At 48.4% G+C, this 15,705-nt stretch overlaps 1 protein-coding gene across 1 annotated transcript in view; it reads right to left on the bottom strand.

Annotated features, from left to right (window-relative positions):
• Window positions 1-15,705, bottom strand: part of XYLT1 (xylosyltransferase 1) — a 152,197-nt gene that overhangs the window by 35,369 nt on the left and 101,123 nt on the right. The window lies entirely within an intron of this gene.

Here is a 15,705-nt window from a genome sequence, read left to right as displayed (position 1 = left end):
ATTTTATCTTATCAAATGAACTCTGTCAGTCAGCCAGGGCCCTGAGAGCCTCCTGCTCCCCTCCCTCACGTGAGCTGCAATTCCTCCAGCTCAGACTCTGCATCCCAATCTGGCAAACTCAGAAACTGCTCTCTGTGCGGTAAGCTGTGCAGATTTTCACATTTGCTGCTCCAGTGACTCTCCATCTTACTGGGATGAATAGGCATTTAGTGAATTTACTTAGCAATGCTTCCACATGAAATGGTTTCAATGGCTGACATCTTTGGGTGAGTTTCTGGGCAAAAGCTGCTGTGCAAAGATGATCTTTAGAAATGTAATCAAGTTTGGAAGTGCTTGAGCTTTAATTTCCTTACAGGATAAAAATCAAATCAACCAAAGTAACAATCCACAGCCCTCAATAAAACATTATCCTTCCTAGATTGCTCACCAACCTGTATTTTGCTGTTCAGCAGTTCTCTACCAAGTGTATCACAACTTGGGGCTGCCATACAACTTCTCACTGCTTCTCAGCTTTTAGGTTCTTATAAATGAATTTACAATTTAGATACTTATAAATGCCCAAATGATGCTTAGCTCTCAAAGCAATCAATAATTGACATTTTCCCTCTTCTTGAAAATATTGGTGGTATCTTGGCCCTACTTTGAATATTTTTAATTTTTTTTGTTTTAAAGAACTCATACAGAGTTTTACCCCTTGTCAGTTAATACGCTTCCTTTCACGTGCTGACAACACGCACCTAAAACACCATAGTTCCATTTGGTAAAACTTTCCAGTTAATTGACATTTAGATTTATGCAGTCAGCCAGTTCTGTGCTCAGCATGGCAGCACACTGAGTTTCTATTAAGCTTTCATTCAAAGTGCTCCTCCCGGCCCCAGCATCACGAGGATGCTGCACATCACCTCTGCCTTGCTCCACCAGAAGACATCGGGAAGAAAATCCAAGGCATTGAACACGTCACAGATGTTAATGCAATTGTTAAATCCCCCTCACCTTTCAGAAAGCTTTCAGGGGGAATTTCCTGAACGCCTGTGGCACAGATTGCTGCCACCCTTGCTCACACACAGCAGCAGCAGTGCCCCTCTATTCCCCAACTCCTCTCTCTGAGGAGGGCAGCCAAAAACTGAGATTCTCAGCTGAAGACATCACTGGGAGCAACAGCAGCTCCAAATTAAAAAGCTCCACAGATTTCAGGGATAATTCACTGAGCATAGATTTGGCACAGAATCTTTTGCTAACTGTCACAGTAAGTAAAGTGATAGTTAGAAAGCAAACAGAAAGTCAGAAGTGCAACACAGCCTTGCTAAGAAGGAAATAAAGTCGTGGGGAGAGGGAGGGTCGTTCATGCCACTGATCACAGACACACTAACATTGCCTGGCACATTCCTCTCCGTTTCCCCAGGGTGCAGCACAGCACGAACACGGATTGAGGAAAAGCCCTTCTGCAGCTGGGGCCTGAGGCTGGACTGATGGCTGCACCCACAAACGCATCATTTCTGTCTCCTTTGGCTATTAACCCCCTTGGAGGGCAGGCACCAGTCAGCCCGGCTCTGCTCTCAGCTGCTGCTCCCCATCCAGCCACTGCCTGCTCCCAGGGAAAACAGGAACTCAGAGTCAGAAAACAGGGGAGGTCTAAATAAACTGAATAAACCTCCTCCCAGTGAGAGTGCAAAAATGCCTGGGTACACAGGAGATCTGCTGAGAGAAAACAGAGCACACTCCATCCTCTGCTTCCTGAGCCACTCCACAACCCATCCTCTATGGATCCACGGCTTCAGACGGCGTTTAGAAAATAAATAAATACGCCCACTGCTGAGAAGCAGCAGCACATGCTTAAATGAAAAATCCTAAAGAGACCACATAAGAGAATTCCACCAAGGATTAATGAACAAATGTGATTAAAACTATCTACAGCTCTGGACTGCTGCCAAAATGCTGCCAGCAGTATTTGATATGGAAATGCTGAAGACATTTGCTGTGTGCACTGCCGTTGATGCAAAGCCTCTATAGAGAGTTTCTCCATCTAATTAGAGATATTGGTTTAGCAAACTTTGGAGTCTATAAAACCCTCAATGTCTCATTATTCTTTTAAAATAGAATATTCATTTGTTTGGAATGTTTTCCAGCTCTATCCCATGAAACCCTGAAAGGCCCTTGGCTAATGAAAAACTGCAGCCCTATATCAGCTGATAAACCCTACAGCTTTTATGATAATCAAATCCTCACCACACGCACTCATTAAAACTTTGTAACGTCGCTTTTGACTTTCTCTGAACATTCACTGGGAAAAAAGTGAATGACTCCAATTATTTTATAGCACAATTTCCACACAAGCGTTTAAAATTTCCAGGGCTTTATCAAACACCCCTGCAATGGTGTGGTCACTGTGTCTGACCTGGGGAAGCCCTGCACAGCAAGGGCTGAGCTGCAGCACACTTGGAGCTCTCCCAAAATGCTGCAACTTTCACACTGTATTGCCATAAAGGACTCCAGGGTCAGGGCCCCTGTCCACGTGGCCAGAAGCAGAATGTGCCAGGATTTACAAACGAGGGCGAGAGCTGAGAGCTGTCCTTAAACCCATCCCCAATCTCCTAGTGCATTTGTTAAGGAGACTTTTCCAGGGAGGCCAATCCAGTTATAACTCACATTGTCCATCTCCACCACAGATATCTCACCAACTCACCAATATCTGGGGATTTAACTCGCCGGTGTTTATGAGACATTCCTACAAACCCCCCTCAGTCCCAGCAGGACTCTGAATTGATCCTAAGAATTAATTTGTTTGTGACACTGACGTTTTCTCAGCGTCCCTGCTGCTGCAGTAAAAGGCAAATAAGAAAACATTCCCCTGTAACACCCTGTCACACGCAGCTCTTTTTCTCTGATTTTATAGCCACTGTAAGTTGCAAGTTACTATATTTTAGAGTAAAACTCTGAAATACATTAAGGTAATTTTCCTTTCATAAATCTAATTGTATGCAACTGCTAAGCCTGGATTATTTGTATGCTTAACAACAACAAATGCACTGAAAAATACTTGAATAACAAAAGCTTCTGAAGCACCTTCCAAATGCGCAACTGTGTAAGACCTGGTGCACATGAAAATAATCCGAGACAATCAGCTACGTGCAGGTGACTTGTTCCCTAAGTAACCTGTGTTGAGGCATGCAGCTCAGAGGTATTTTGCTGGAAAGGAAGGAAATGCTTCACTCTAATTTGTTAAACATTTTCCTATTTATTTTTCTTTTTTGAGTTTATGAATCATCAGCATATCACCACCATTACTTATTTTTTTTCATCTTGCTAGCCCAGAATTTGAGTGCCTGACAGAGAGCCTTTAGTAGGAAGGCTTATAAATGCCTATTTCGAATAAATATTTTAAGTAAAGGCAGAGAAGTGTGCCTCACTTAGATAAGGGCTAGAAAACTTGTTAAAGGTATATATTGGAGTAAAGCAAAATTCCTCTCCCCTCACATTCACAAGAGAGGTCAGTTTAGCTGAACTGCATGTAGGAAGAAAATGCTCATTTTTATCAGTGCTGGCAAAAACTGTTTATCAACCCTTGCTGCCATTCTCATGATCAGTGTTTGGAAATTAAAATCTTGTGCATTAGTCCTGAGGTAATGCAGCAACGTGGGGTTCAGACTCCTGAACTTCCACTCTGACCTAAAGCTGGCTTTTCACAAGATGTGTGCTTTGGATTAATAACTTTGTGGTAAGGATGTAAGTTCTTATTTCTGCTGTTAGTAAAGAAAATTAGGCACAGTGATAGTAGTGATATAATATGATTAAACTGTCTGTTTGGCCAAAAAAACATCCAATGAACATATAAAGAAGACTCTGCTATTGATACACCAACTATCAACATCTCCCATCTAAAAAAAAGCACAGACCAAGGCCCGAGCTGGAGGTGATGATGAAGACACAACCAAAAAACAGCAGCTCTAAAAAGGCAGATCCAAAGAGGGGCCATGCAAAACAGTCCCTGGAATATGGAAACTAGTTCATGGAAAAATAGGAATATTCAACAGACTGATACAACAGAAAGGGTATTTAAAGAAAGCCTCTGAAAAAGCAATTTGTGGACTTGGCTAAATGCCACATCACCCAGCCCAGCCGTACTTTGCTTTTTTTCCTTATCTCCTAATTGTCTTCTCTTTTATTAAAACCTATTTCTTAAAATCTACCAAAAAGTGAATCTCGTTTTTCACACAGTCCAAACTCCAAAGCTTTTCACCTTTTTCTCTCAGGAGCGTAAGGAGTGCTGGAATGTGTGCAGCTCACGAACACACAGTGTCTGCTGGCCCAGAAAGGCTGTTTTAGTGTCACACTGCCAAAGGTCTGTGACACAATCCATCTCCATCACTGAGGAAGGTGAGTGCTGATGTCAAGGATGGGTTTGATGCACAGTGAGCAGGAAGGAGCCCTGCACCTCAGGAGTTACCCACACAGCCTCAATTCACTGCTATTTACACTGACACACGGCTGGAGAGGATCCGTGCCCAGAATGTCGAAGCTTAACGAGGTTATTTACTCAGTTTTAATCCTGTAAGGACAGAAAACAATCTCTCTTTTCAGCGCATTTCTGTTTTAAAACCTGTGTGACAATAAAGGCTTTCTCTCACAAGGAAAGAACCTATGGACTGACAGAAACACTGGCCAATGCACTTTCTGCCCAGAGTGCATCTCTGGAGAAAGCAGCACACAAATTACCCACAGTTTGTTCCTTAAAATATTTTGAGTGGCTACAACAATTTCCCTCTTGCAAGTCCTTTAATCAACGAGAAAAATACCTTTTCTCTATCCTCTTTCCTACTGATAAGGCACTGTGCAGAGGACTTTACTCTGTTTTCACATCTGTAAATCTCCAGAATCGGCGCAGTGCACTCAGGTTACGCCTGTGTGAGCCAGAGCATGAGCCCAGCTCTGCTCCTGGACAGGCTGGGGGAAACCCTAACAAATGTTTCCCTGCTGCTCCCCACTTTAGGGGCTGTGAAAATGGGCTGGCCCATGTGTGGCAGCGTGTTAACAGCTGAAAACCAGCACTGTCCACTCTCAGAGCTGCCTTTGCTCAGTCTTTCCCTTTCCTTGTCTCACGGGAGGTGATGCCCCACGGGGAAAATTCCCAAGAAAATTCCATTCCTGTCTGTAAGGCCATCCCTCGTGGCAGCAAATGTGACACCACCTCTGAAGCTGCTGGGAAGCATCCGCCAAGATAATTTCCTTTTCACCAAGTTGCCTTTACCCGTTCCTGTATTAACAAACCATTCCATTTCCAATCAGTGTCTCCGTGCAGGGGCCGGTGTGAAGTCCCACATCTCAGTGCCAGGAGCTCCTGGACACAGCCTGGGAATGCAGGTATCACTGGGAGGAGGCAGCACCGCCAAGGGTTAAGACAGGCAGGATTACCCCATCTCACAAAACCATCGGAGCCCGCTTAAAATCTGCTGAAAAGTATCTGAAAAATGAGAGTACTGAAATACTCGGCTAAGCAGCTGCTAATACCCGAGGATATTTAATTATTAAAACTAAACATGAAATAATTTTAGCTTTATAAAAGCACTGGGATTTTATTTAGCACAGAATGATGCTCGCTGCTTTGTGTTTTTCCAGCGTTTGTCTGCTGCTACATATTCATGTAAAACCTCATCTGCCTACACGATACATCCCATTTTGATGAAAACAATAATCACTGATTAAATAAGCAAGTGGAGTGAGCTTCAGAAATGATCAAGTTCATTACTCAAATTAGTGAGACTTTGTATAAAAAGAAAAAAAATCTAGATATCGGGCTGAATGGGAGCTTTTTGTTTGTTTATACCGGGTCTATTTTACACTGCATAATTAATATTCAGCAGGTTTTTTTCACCATCTCTAAAATTAAATTATCAAGAGTTTTGTGCAAAAAGAGAAATTAAAATTAAATATGAGCACAGATTTAAAGCAGCCATTCACTTCACCCAATTCACACGTTCCCGTGTGCATCTGAAATTTTATTCCTACAAGTCAATACAAAAAATGATTTGCTAATTGTTGAAAAATGGCTGGAGAGTTGTTGAGCGATTAACAATTAAAAATGCTCAGTTCCTGCCAAGGACATCCGTGCCAGGGATGGATCAGTTCAGCAGATCCCACACACACCCCAAACCCTGTGCAGGGCTCACACACACCCCAAACCCTGTGCAGGGCTCTGACACCCCAAACCCTGTGCAGGGCTCACACACACCCCAAACCCTGTGCAGGGCTCTGACACCCCAAACCCTGTGCACAGCTCACACACACCCCAAACCCTGTGCAGGGCTCTGACACCCCAAACCCTGTGCAGGGCTCTGACACCCCAAACCCTGTGCAGGGCTCACACACACCCCAAACCCTGTGCAGGGCTCACACACACCCCAAACCCTGTGCAGGGCTCTGACACCCCAAACCCTGTGCAGGGCTCTGACACCCCAAACCCTGTGCAGGGCTCACACACACCCCAAACCCTGTGCAGGGCTCTGACACCCCAAACCCTGTGCAGGGCTCTGACACCCCAAACCCTGTGCAGGGCTCTGACACCCCAAACCCTGTGCAGGGCTCACACACACCCCAAACCCTGTGCAGGGCTCTGACACCCCAAACCCTGTGCAGGGCTCACACACACCCCAAACCCTGTGCAGGGCTCACACACACCCCAAACCCTGTGCACAGCTCACACACACCCCAAACCCTGTGCACAGCTCACACACACACCCCAAACCCTGTGCAGGGCTCACACACACCCCAAACCCTGTGCAGGGCTCTGACACCCCAAACCCTGTGCAGGGCTCTGACACCCCAAACCCTGTGCAGGGCTCACACACACCCCAAACCCTGTGCAGGGCTCACACACACCCCAAACCCTGTGCAGGGCTCACACACACCCCAAACCCTGTGCAGGGCTCACACACACCCCAAACCCTGTGCAGGGCTCACACACACCCCAAACCCTGTGCAGGGCTCTGACACCCCAAACCCTGTGCAGGGCTCTGACACCCCAAACCCTGTGCAGGGCTCTGACACCCCAAACCCTGTGCAGGGCTCACACACACCCCAAACCCTGTGCAGGGCTCTGACACCCCAAACCCTGTGCAGGGCTCACACACACCCCAAACCCTGTGCAGGGCTCACACACACCCCAAACCCTGTGCACAGCTCACACACACCCCAAACCCTGTGCAGGGCTCTGACACCCCAAACCCTGTGCACAGCTCACACACACCCCAAACCCTGTGCAGGGCTCACACACACCCCAAACCCTGTGCAGGGCTCACACACACCCCAAACCCTGTGCAGGGCTCTGACACCCCAAACCCTGTGCAGGGCTCTGACACCCCAAACCCTGTGCAGGGCTCTGACACCCCAAACCCTGTGCAGGGCTCACACACCCCCCAAACCCTGTGCAGGGCTCACACACACCCCAAACCCTGTGCAGGGCTCTGACACCCCAAACCCTGTGCAGGGCTCACACACACCCCAAACCCTGTGCAGGGCTCACACACACCCCAAACCCTGTGCAGGGCTCACACACACCCCAAACCCTGTGCAGGGCTCACACACACCCCAAACCCTGTGCAGGGCTCACACACACCCCAAACCCTGTGCAGGGCTCTGACACCCCAAACCCTGTGCAGGGCTCACACACACCCCAAACCCTGTGCAGGGCTCTGACACCCCAAACCCTGTGCAGGGCTCACACACACCCCAAACCCTGTGCAGGGCTCTGACACCCCAAACCCTGTGCAGGGCTCACACACCCCCCAAACCCTGTGCAGGGCTCTGACACCCCAAACCCTGTGCAGGGCTCTGACACCCCAAACCCTGTGCAGGGCTCACACACACCCCAAACCCTGTGCAGGGCTCTGACACCCCAAACCCTGTGCAGGGCTCACACACACACCCCAAACCCTGTGCAGGGCTCACACACACACCCCAAACCCTGTGCAGGGCTCTGACACCCCAAACCCTGTGCAGGGCTCTGACACCCCAAACCCTGTGCAGGGCTCACACACACCCCAAACCCTGTGCAGGGCTCACACACACCCCAAACCCTGTGCAGGGCTCACACACACCCCAAACCCTGTGCAGGGCTCACACACACCCCAAACCCTGTGCAGGGCTCTGACACCCCAAACCCTGTGCAGGGCTCACACACACCCCAAACCCTGTGCAGGGCTCTGACACCCCAAACCCTGTGCAGGGCTCTGACACCCCAAACCCTGTGCAGGGCTCTGACACCCCAAACCCTGTGCAGGGCTCACACACACCCCAAACCCTGTGCAGGGCTCTGACACCCCAAACCCTGTGCAGGGCTCACACACACCCCAAACCCTGTGCAGGGCTCACACCTGAGGCTGCCCCAGTAGAGCCATAAGGCAACACCAGTGACCAGTCTGGATTCACACACCTTCCAGGCTTCAGCTGTCCCACGAATGCACTGTGGCAAGATTACCTGCCAGAAGTGACTCCGGGGCAGCGAACTTTTAAACCAAGACCAACTCTGCATTCGGAAAAGCCTCGGCCCCACGCCAGCTCCTGATGTGCAGAGTGCCATTATCCTGCTGAAAGCTCGGGGACGTGCTCCCCCAGTCCTGCTGGAGGCTGGAATGAAACTGCCTGTGGCAGAGGGGAATGTGCCCCAGGGAACCCAGGGCTCATCCCCTGCCCTCAGCCTGCAACCACACACAGCTCACAGCACACACAGCGCATCCTCAGAGGTGCCACACGGAGCAGAAAAGAACATTCTGCCCTAAAAAGGTGCAATGTCAAAGGCAGCTGGTCCCTGAGTCTGCCTGGCACTGCACAGCAGAGGGATTTCTGCACCACCAGGTCAAAACTGCCACTAGGGTTTCCTCAGTTAGCACTAGTCAAGGCTGTAAAGAAAAAATCAAAAGAAGCCTCAGAAAAAGAGAAAATCAAATGCCATCCGACCCTTAGGCTTCTAGCCCTGTTTTCAAGGGAAAGAATTTCTTCATCTCTCCCTCTCCTTCCTGTTTCTGCGTCACCACTGAAAGACTGACTCAGAACAGCACTTTGGCTCACCCTCTAATGGCCTTTTGGTTCACAACTGTTTCAGAGTGACTTGGGAAAGGTGTAACAGCACAGGTTGTGTTATCTTCACTCTGAACTACCACCAGATACGATTTTGCAGCTGCTTTATTGTAAGTGGCATCCTGAAAACTAAACAAAGGAGTGTCTTCATGGCAATTTCAGCAGATTTTTAATTTCCTGAGAGAACTCAGGGGTACCACGAAGGGAGAGCACATTCAAAACACCATAAGAGGAATGTTTCCCTCTTTCAAGCACTTTTACCTTTTGGAATTTGACAACGATTTCACTCAACTTTCTAAAAAAAAAAAGACTCCAACAAAACTGAACTGAGCTAAGAGACATTAAAGTTTCTGCCCACACACCCCAGGCAAACAGCACAAGCAGCTTCTGTTCCCCAGTGTGCTCAGAGTGCCCCTCAAAGTGCAGGTCTGACACCTGGGGCAGCCCCGGGGGCCAGACACTTCCTCAGGGGCTGCAGTTCTCATCGAGGAGATAAATGCTCCACGTCCAGCACTGCAGTCAACAGGGGAACATGCTGCAAGGGCGCTTGGAGTAAAACTCTCATTTTAAAACTGTGCCTTACTGATGCATCTTCAATGTGCACGCACAGTGAAGGTGCCAGGACAGCCAGATCCATCTGGGGCACGTTTATTTCTGCCCCCAGCCTGAGCCTATGGAGCACATCTCAGAACTATCCAAATATCCATGAGCTGCAGATGGCAGTTCCCCAAACTAAAAGCTGCTTTCTATGCTCAATTCCAGGAGGGGATAACCCCTGTGCCTGCACACACAAAGGCTGGGCCTCCCATCACTAACACTCCCCAGCCTGAAGAAAACATTGTCTTCACACCAGAGGCAAACAGAAATTTTAAGCCACAATAATTTCCACATTTTACCTGGCCCATTGGTGACCAGGCACAGAACCACTGCTCTGCCAACCAACAGTGAAACAGAGAAGTGGAGGAGTGAATAAAAAAGATAACTCTCAAAGTAGATACAAATCCCAAGCAAATGTGCTGGCAAAGCGAGGAAAGAAAAGGAGAAAAGGTTATTTGAGGGATTAAAGAAAGAAGCAAATCTGAAATTCTCAGAGAATGCAGATGCAAGAAAAACACTGATAAAGTTCCTTTAGGACAGGAAAAAAGATTCCCTTGAAGCCTTAGGAGTGGATTGACATCTGGCTTGCCAGATAAAATACTCTGAGCAAACAAAGCCAGGTACAACGCTGGTGACAATGCTGAGATAAAAACCTCACTGGCACCTTAGCAGATGTTTTGGGGCAAAATCTACCTGTGCTGCACATCCTCTGATGCAGGGAGACACCTGAGCAGTGCCTTAGCCCGGGGTAACAATCCAAAGGACACTTCAGAGAACGCTGCCTGCTGCCTGGTCCATTGTTCTGCTGCTCCTCAGATCAGCACTGCAACACTGCACACGGGCTGGAAGGCCAAATTCAGCTCTGGGAGGTCAGGAGCCTTCATCTGCAGGCTTTCATGGCCAGCACCAGTTTATGCAGTGGCAGCAAGAAGGTATTTCTAGAGGACAGCTCTGCAGTCTGAATCTCCGTGAGACACAGGATTGTTAAATTAAGTCACGTTAAACAGATGACAGTGAGACAGAGAGAAGGTGGAGCTGCCTTTTGAGGCACTGGCTTTTCCCTATTTGCCTTCCCAGAGCTCTCCTCAGCCCTGCTGCCCTGGGAACCCCAAGTTCACAGCCACCAAGGGGACACAGCTGGGGTCAGACACTTCTCCCAAAGGCAGAGTGCTGTCAGGGGTTAAGTGCTTTCCTTCAGTTCTAGGAGGAGCTTTCCCTTATTTCCAACATTGCATTTCAATCCCGAATGTTGCAAGAGCTGAGATGCTTTGAGGAGCAGCTGGGGAGCTCCAGTCTGGTGTACCCACTCCAGGCAAACTGCGTTCTCTTTTTTTCCCCTGGCACCTGCTCCAGAGGTTGTGTCCTTTGGTCCCAGGTGGAAGTGGGGAGGCCACGGTGAATTTGGCAGAACAGAAATCCTCCCTGGGGCAGTCTCTGTAGAATGGCAGTCACCCACGGGTGACTTTGCAAGGGGTGACAGTGAGCCAGTGGCAGAAACAAGGACATGATCTCCCAGGTCGTTCTAGCACCCGAAAAATAACTTTAAAAAGTGCTGAAGGAATTTTCTCAAAGGTTGAAGCTCTCTCTGAAAATCTGTTAGTTGTAATTATTTTCACCTACTGCAAGAATGACAACCTGAAGGTCTCCTCCCTGAACTCCCAAGTTTTCCCTCTTGGTAAATCCTGTCTTGCCCAGGGACCTCATGTAGAAGTCACCACTTCAGGTTTTTATCACCAATGTGACCTTGACCAACAGAGGGTCACAGTGAAGTCAGATGGGTATTTCCCAGCTCAGTTTTCTGAATTCCTGAGTGGTGTTCTGGTTGGCAAGGACACTCTTCATGTTGGCTCCTGTTTAAAGGCCCAGCCTCAGCCAGATCATCCTTTTCCTCCCTGGGCTGTGCACTACCTCAGGGGCTATTTTTTTTTTTTTTGGTACCTCAGGTGCCAAAACTTCCACTGGACGTGTCTCATTTAACTGAGTGTTCACAACACAGGCTTTGCTGGAAACCAGGGACACACAATTCCATCCTAAAATGAGATCTAGCAGCAAAACACAAGTATTTTCACTGGGTTCCACCGAAGTCCCTTTGTTCTACCTGACTGCCCATAATGGAGAAGGCAGCTGTCTCTGCATTCCTGGCTCCATCAGGAAGACACTTGGTTTCCTTAATATTCTGAAGTGCTCCCCAAGCTTCTGCTAATAATTTTGCTTGACCTTTATTAAAGACCAAGCATTAGCTGGCAATTAGATTCGGTGATCCCTTCGGTGATTGAGGCTCAGTGATTGACTGTAAATGGTAAATAGTTGGAATGTTTCATGATGTGTGTTCTTTATACAAGCTCAGGTAAGCACTGACACGACATTGACTGTTAAATGATCTCATTAAACTTCTTCATTTAAGTGGTGCAACACTTCACCTGCCACACGACCCAAGGACTCCTGCAGTGCCCATTAAACACGCCGCAGGAATGCTGCTCCACCACAGCTCACCTTGTTGGGAGTGAAATTTCAGCCCCTGAACATAAGGTTGACTACTTTATCCTCTTTGTCAGAGCCAATAAATAATGCAAATGGATACTCATGTAAAGTAAGAGGTGGAAGACATCAACAGCTTTCCCACAAGGTTTTGAAAGAGGGTCTCTAAAGAAAAAAAACTTTATATTATGAAAAAATACCACTAAAATTCAAAAAGTTAAGGAAAAGGCGCTGTTTTTTAAATTTCTTTATGAATGCAACAACTGTGAGATGATTTCTTGAGACCCCTGCAGGCACGTGCTCCTTTTTTATTCTCGAGCCCAAGCAAAAGGAGGGACAGTCACACAACCTCTGAGCTGCTGGTGGAGGTTTGTCTTTAGCTATCTTATCCCTCTTTTTCCTGCTGAGAATGTTCAACAGAGCTGAATGAAGTCAAGCTTTGGTAACACACCACATCTTTCCACTTAGGCCAATAAATAACATCTTGCCTCGTGATTAAAGGGCAATAAATCCTTTGGTTGGAGGCACCTTTAAGTGCAGACTGTTTGCCAGTGACTCACAGTGCAGGAACAGGGAGAAGCACACGGATGAGGATCTCCTCTGGGCCAGGGCTGGACTGCAGACCCCTCAAACAAAACACTCAGGGCATGAAGAGGAATAATAATAAGGGCATCTGGATTTTCCTGGCTTGCAGACGGTTTATTTTACACATTTTTAATTGTTTCCCTCACCAAATGAATGGCTCTAATATTTTTCTACCATGCCTTTATATTTTATGATGCTTAACATCTGCTTCTGGACATCTCTTCTGAGGGATGAAAGGCTCCTGGCAGTTCTGCTGCAGTCTGTGAGCAGACCAGAGCACTCCCTGCACAGATTGAGGCTCCATCATATTGCATTAACCCACATATTGAGGATGGGGGTTTGACTCAGAAGGCTGGATTAGCTTTTATGCTCAGAAGAGAAATAGTAAAGGTTTCAGTGTCACAGATGGAATGGCAGATGGGAAGCGAAAGCTTAATACAAAGCAGCTCTGGATAAAAACTATTAATCCACAAAATTCATATGTTTTATGCAGGGAAACCCAGCAAACTGCAGTATGACTAACCAGAGAGAAGTGCAAAGTGCCCCGTGCCCATTGTCTGACAAATCATGGCCTGGGGGCTCAAAGAGCAAAAAGAATCCCTCCAACACCCTATTTACTATTCCTGGGAAAACAACCAGCTCTCTGTGCAGGGAGGCAACGTTTCCTAAAGATTATAAACAGTAATAATTCATACCACCTCCACCATGAAAAGGGAATGGACTCATATATATATTTGATAAGACCTTCCACAGTTTATAGCTGTAATAGTCCATAATCAAAGAAATACTTCACACCACTTGTAAGTCGCTGAAGTTGGAGCACTGCAAAAGCTTTGTTATTTTTTGTTGAAGAAGGAATGAAGAAGAAGCAGGTTCCCTCCAGTTTTGGTGACAAAATGCTCTGGCAGGAAGGGAAGTGAGCACTTCACAGGGCACTGAGAGCCCACCCAGAGCTGGAGAGTGGCTGCACGGGGAAAGGCACCTACAAAAACTCCCCTGGGAGGGAGGAAGTGCCTGCAACATCTCCAGGAGAGAGGGACTGCCTGCAGGACAGCGTGGCACTACTCCAAAGACCCCAGCGACCCTGAGCCAGCCACAGCCTGCCCCACGAGGTGACAGGTAACAGGTAAAAGGTCCACCTTTTAGCCTCCACACAGCGTTCCTCACAGCAAAGGGAGGACAGGGAGTAACAACCAGCTTTTCCCAAAACTCAGGAGATGTGCAGAACGATGCACACTCTCCCTTACAAGCAAGGTTGATATGTCAAAATTGTGAGTGCTCTTCCTGTTGCACATCAGAAGTGTTTAAATACTGATTTCTTCATTCAAACCCCATGTTCTAATATCAAGGCAGCCTCAGTAACTCTTGTCCTTCTCCCCGAAATGTGTTGCATTTCACTGGGAGCGCTCAGAAATGGGCCCCAGCAATAAAAATAAAGCCTTTTGTCAGCCCTCACAAAACCCCTCCTAAGGCTTTGGTCATTGCCCACGTCAGTGGGGATTCCTGCCCAAGGAGCACCTTCAGGAAGGGGTTCAAACACTGAGAGAGATCCTGGAGAAAGCACACCAGCGGAAGGATATTTCCCTCCCAGGAGCATTAAACCCACGCTGTATCATCACTCATGGAAATTGCCCAAGAAAGTCACTTCCCCTTCCACGGATTCCTTTCAGCACAGAGGGAAACAGAAGCCACAAGAAGAATTTTGTGTTTCCTTCTTCTTAACTCGTGCAACCTAAACCTAAAAACAGTTTCAGGACACTGGGGGGTTTTTTGGTTGGCTTTTTTGGTGTTGTTGGGGTTTTTTGGGTTTGGTTTGCTTTTTCTTTTTGGGTTGGGGTTTTTTTAGAGACTATCTACTTTTGCACAATGCAGTAAACAATGCAGCTCTGAGCCCGGGGTGATGTAAATCCAGAAAGAATATAACTCCACTTAAAATCACAAGCCTTACCACGTGATGGTGTGTGAAATTCTTAAACTGATGCCATCTGAATAAAGACATTCAGGCAACAGTTGGTGCTGAAGGTATAATTGACTCCTAGCAACTTATTTGTCACTTCCACAACCATTATCCCCTACAGGAAAAGTACTAAAAAAACCGGGAGAGGGACACCTGAATCTGTATTCACACCTTCAGCACTTGCTGAGACATGAAGTCTGACAATCAGAGCCCTGGCAGGGAGGAATCCCTCCACTCCTGGGTTTGTTGGCTGAGCTCCAGCACTTGTGCTGCTTTCCTCAGCCTGTCCTGCAGTTCCCCTTTGCTGGCAATAATGACAACTGGAGCAGCCTCCCAGTGAAGTGCCCTCTCCTCCGTCCCCTCTCCTCAGTCCCCTCTCCTCTGTCCCCTCTCCTCAGTCCCCTCTCCTCTGTCCCCTCTCCTCCGTCCCCTCTCCTCCGTCCCCTCTCCTCCGTCCCCTCTCCTCTGTCCCCCCTCCTCAGTCCCCTCTCCTCTGTCCCCCCTCCTCAGTCCCCTCTCCTCTGTCCCCCCTCCTCTGTCCCCCCTCCTCTGTCCCCTCTCCTCTGTCCCCCCTCCTCTGTCCCCTCTCCTCCGTCCCCTCTCCTCTGTCCCCTCTCCTCCGTCCCCTCTCCTCCGTCCCCTCTCCTCTGTCCCCCCTCCTCAGTCCCCTCTCCTCTGTCCCCTCTCCTCTGTCCCCCCTCCTCTGTCCCCTCTCCTCCGTCCCCTCTCCTCCGTCCCCTCTCCTCTGTCCCCTCTCCTCTGTCCCCTCTCCTCCGTCCCCTCTCCTCCGTCCCCTCTCCTCTGTCCCCTCTCCTCAGTCCCCTCTCCTCTGTCCCCTCTCCTCAGTCCCCTCTCCTCTGTCCCCTCTCCTCTGTCCCCTCTCCTCTGTCCCCCCTCCTCTGTCCCCTCTCCTCTGTCCCCTCTCCTCTGTCCCCTCTCCTCTGTCCCCCCTCCTCTGTCCCCCCTCCTCTGTCCCCTCTCCTCTGTCCCCTCTCCTCAGTCCCCTCTCCTCCGTCCCC

This window comes from Sylvia atricapilla, chromosome 15 (genome assembly GCF_009819655.1).
Source record: "Sylvia atricapilla isolate bSylAtr1 chromosome 15, bSylAtr1.pri, whole genome shotgun sequence".
Classification (NCBI taxonomy): Eukaryota; Metazoa; Chordata; class Aves; order Passeriformes; family Sylviidae; genus Sylvia; species Sylvia atricapilla.
The sequence above is the reverse complement of the archived record's forward strand: the minus strand, read 5'-3'. Positions and strand labels throughout refer to the sequence as shown.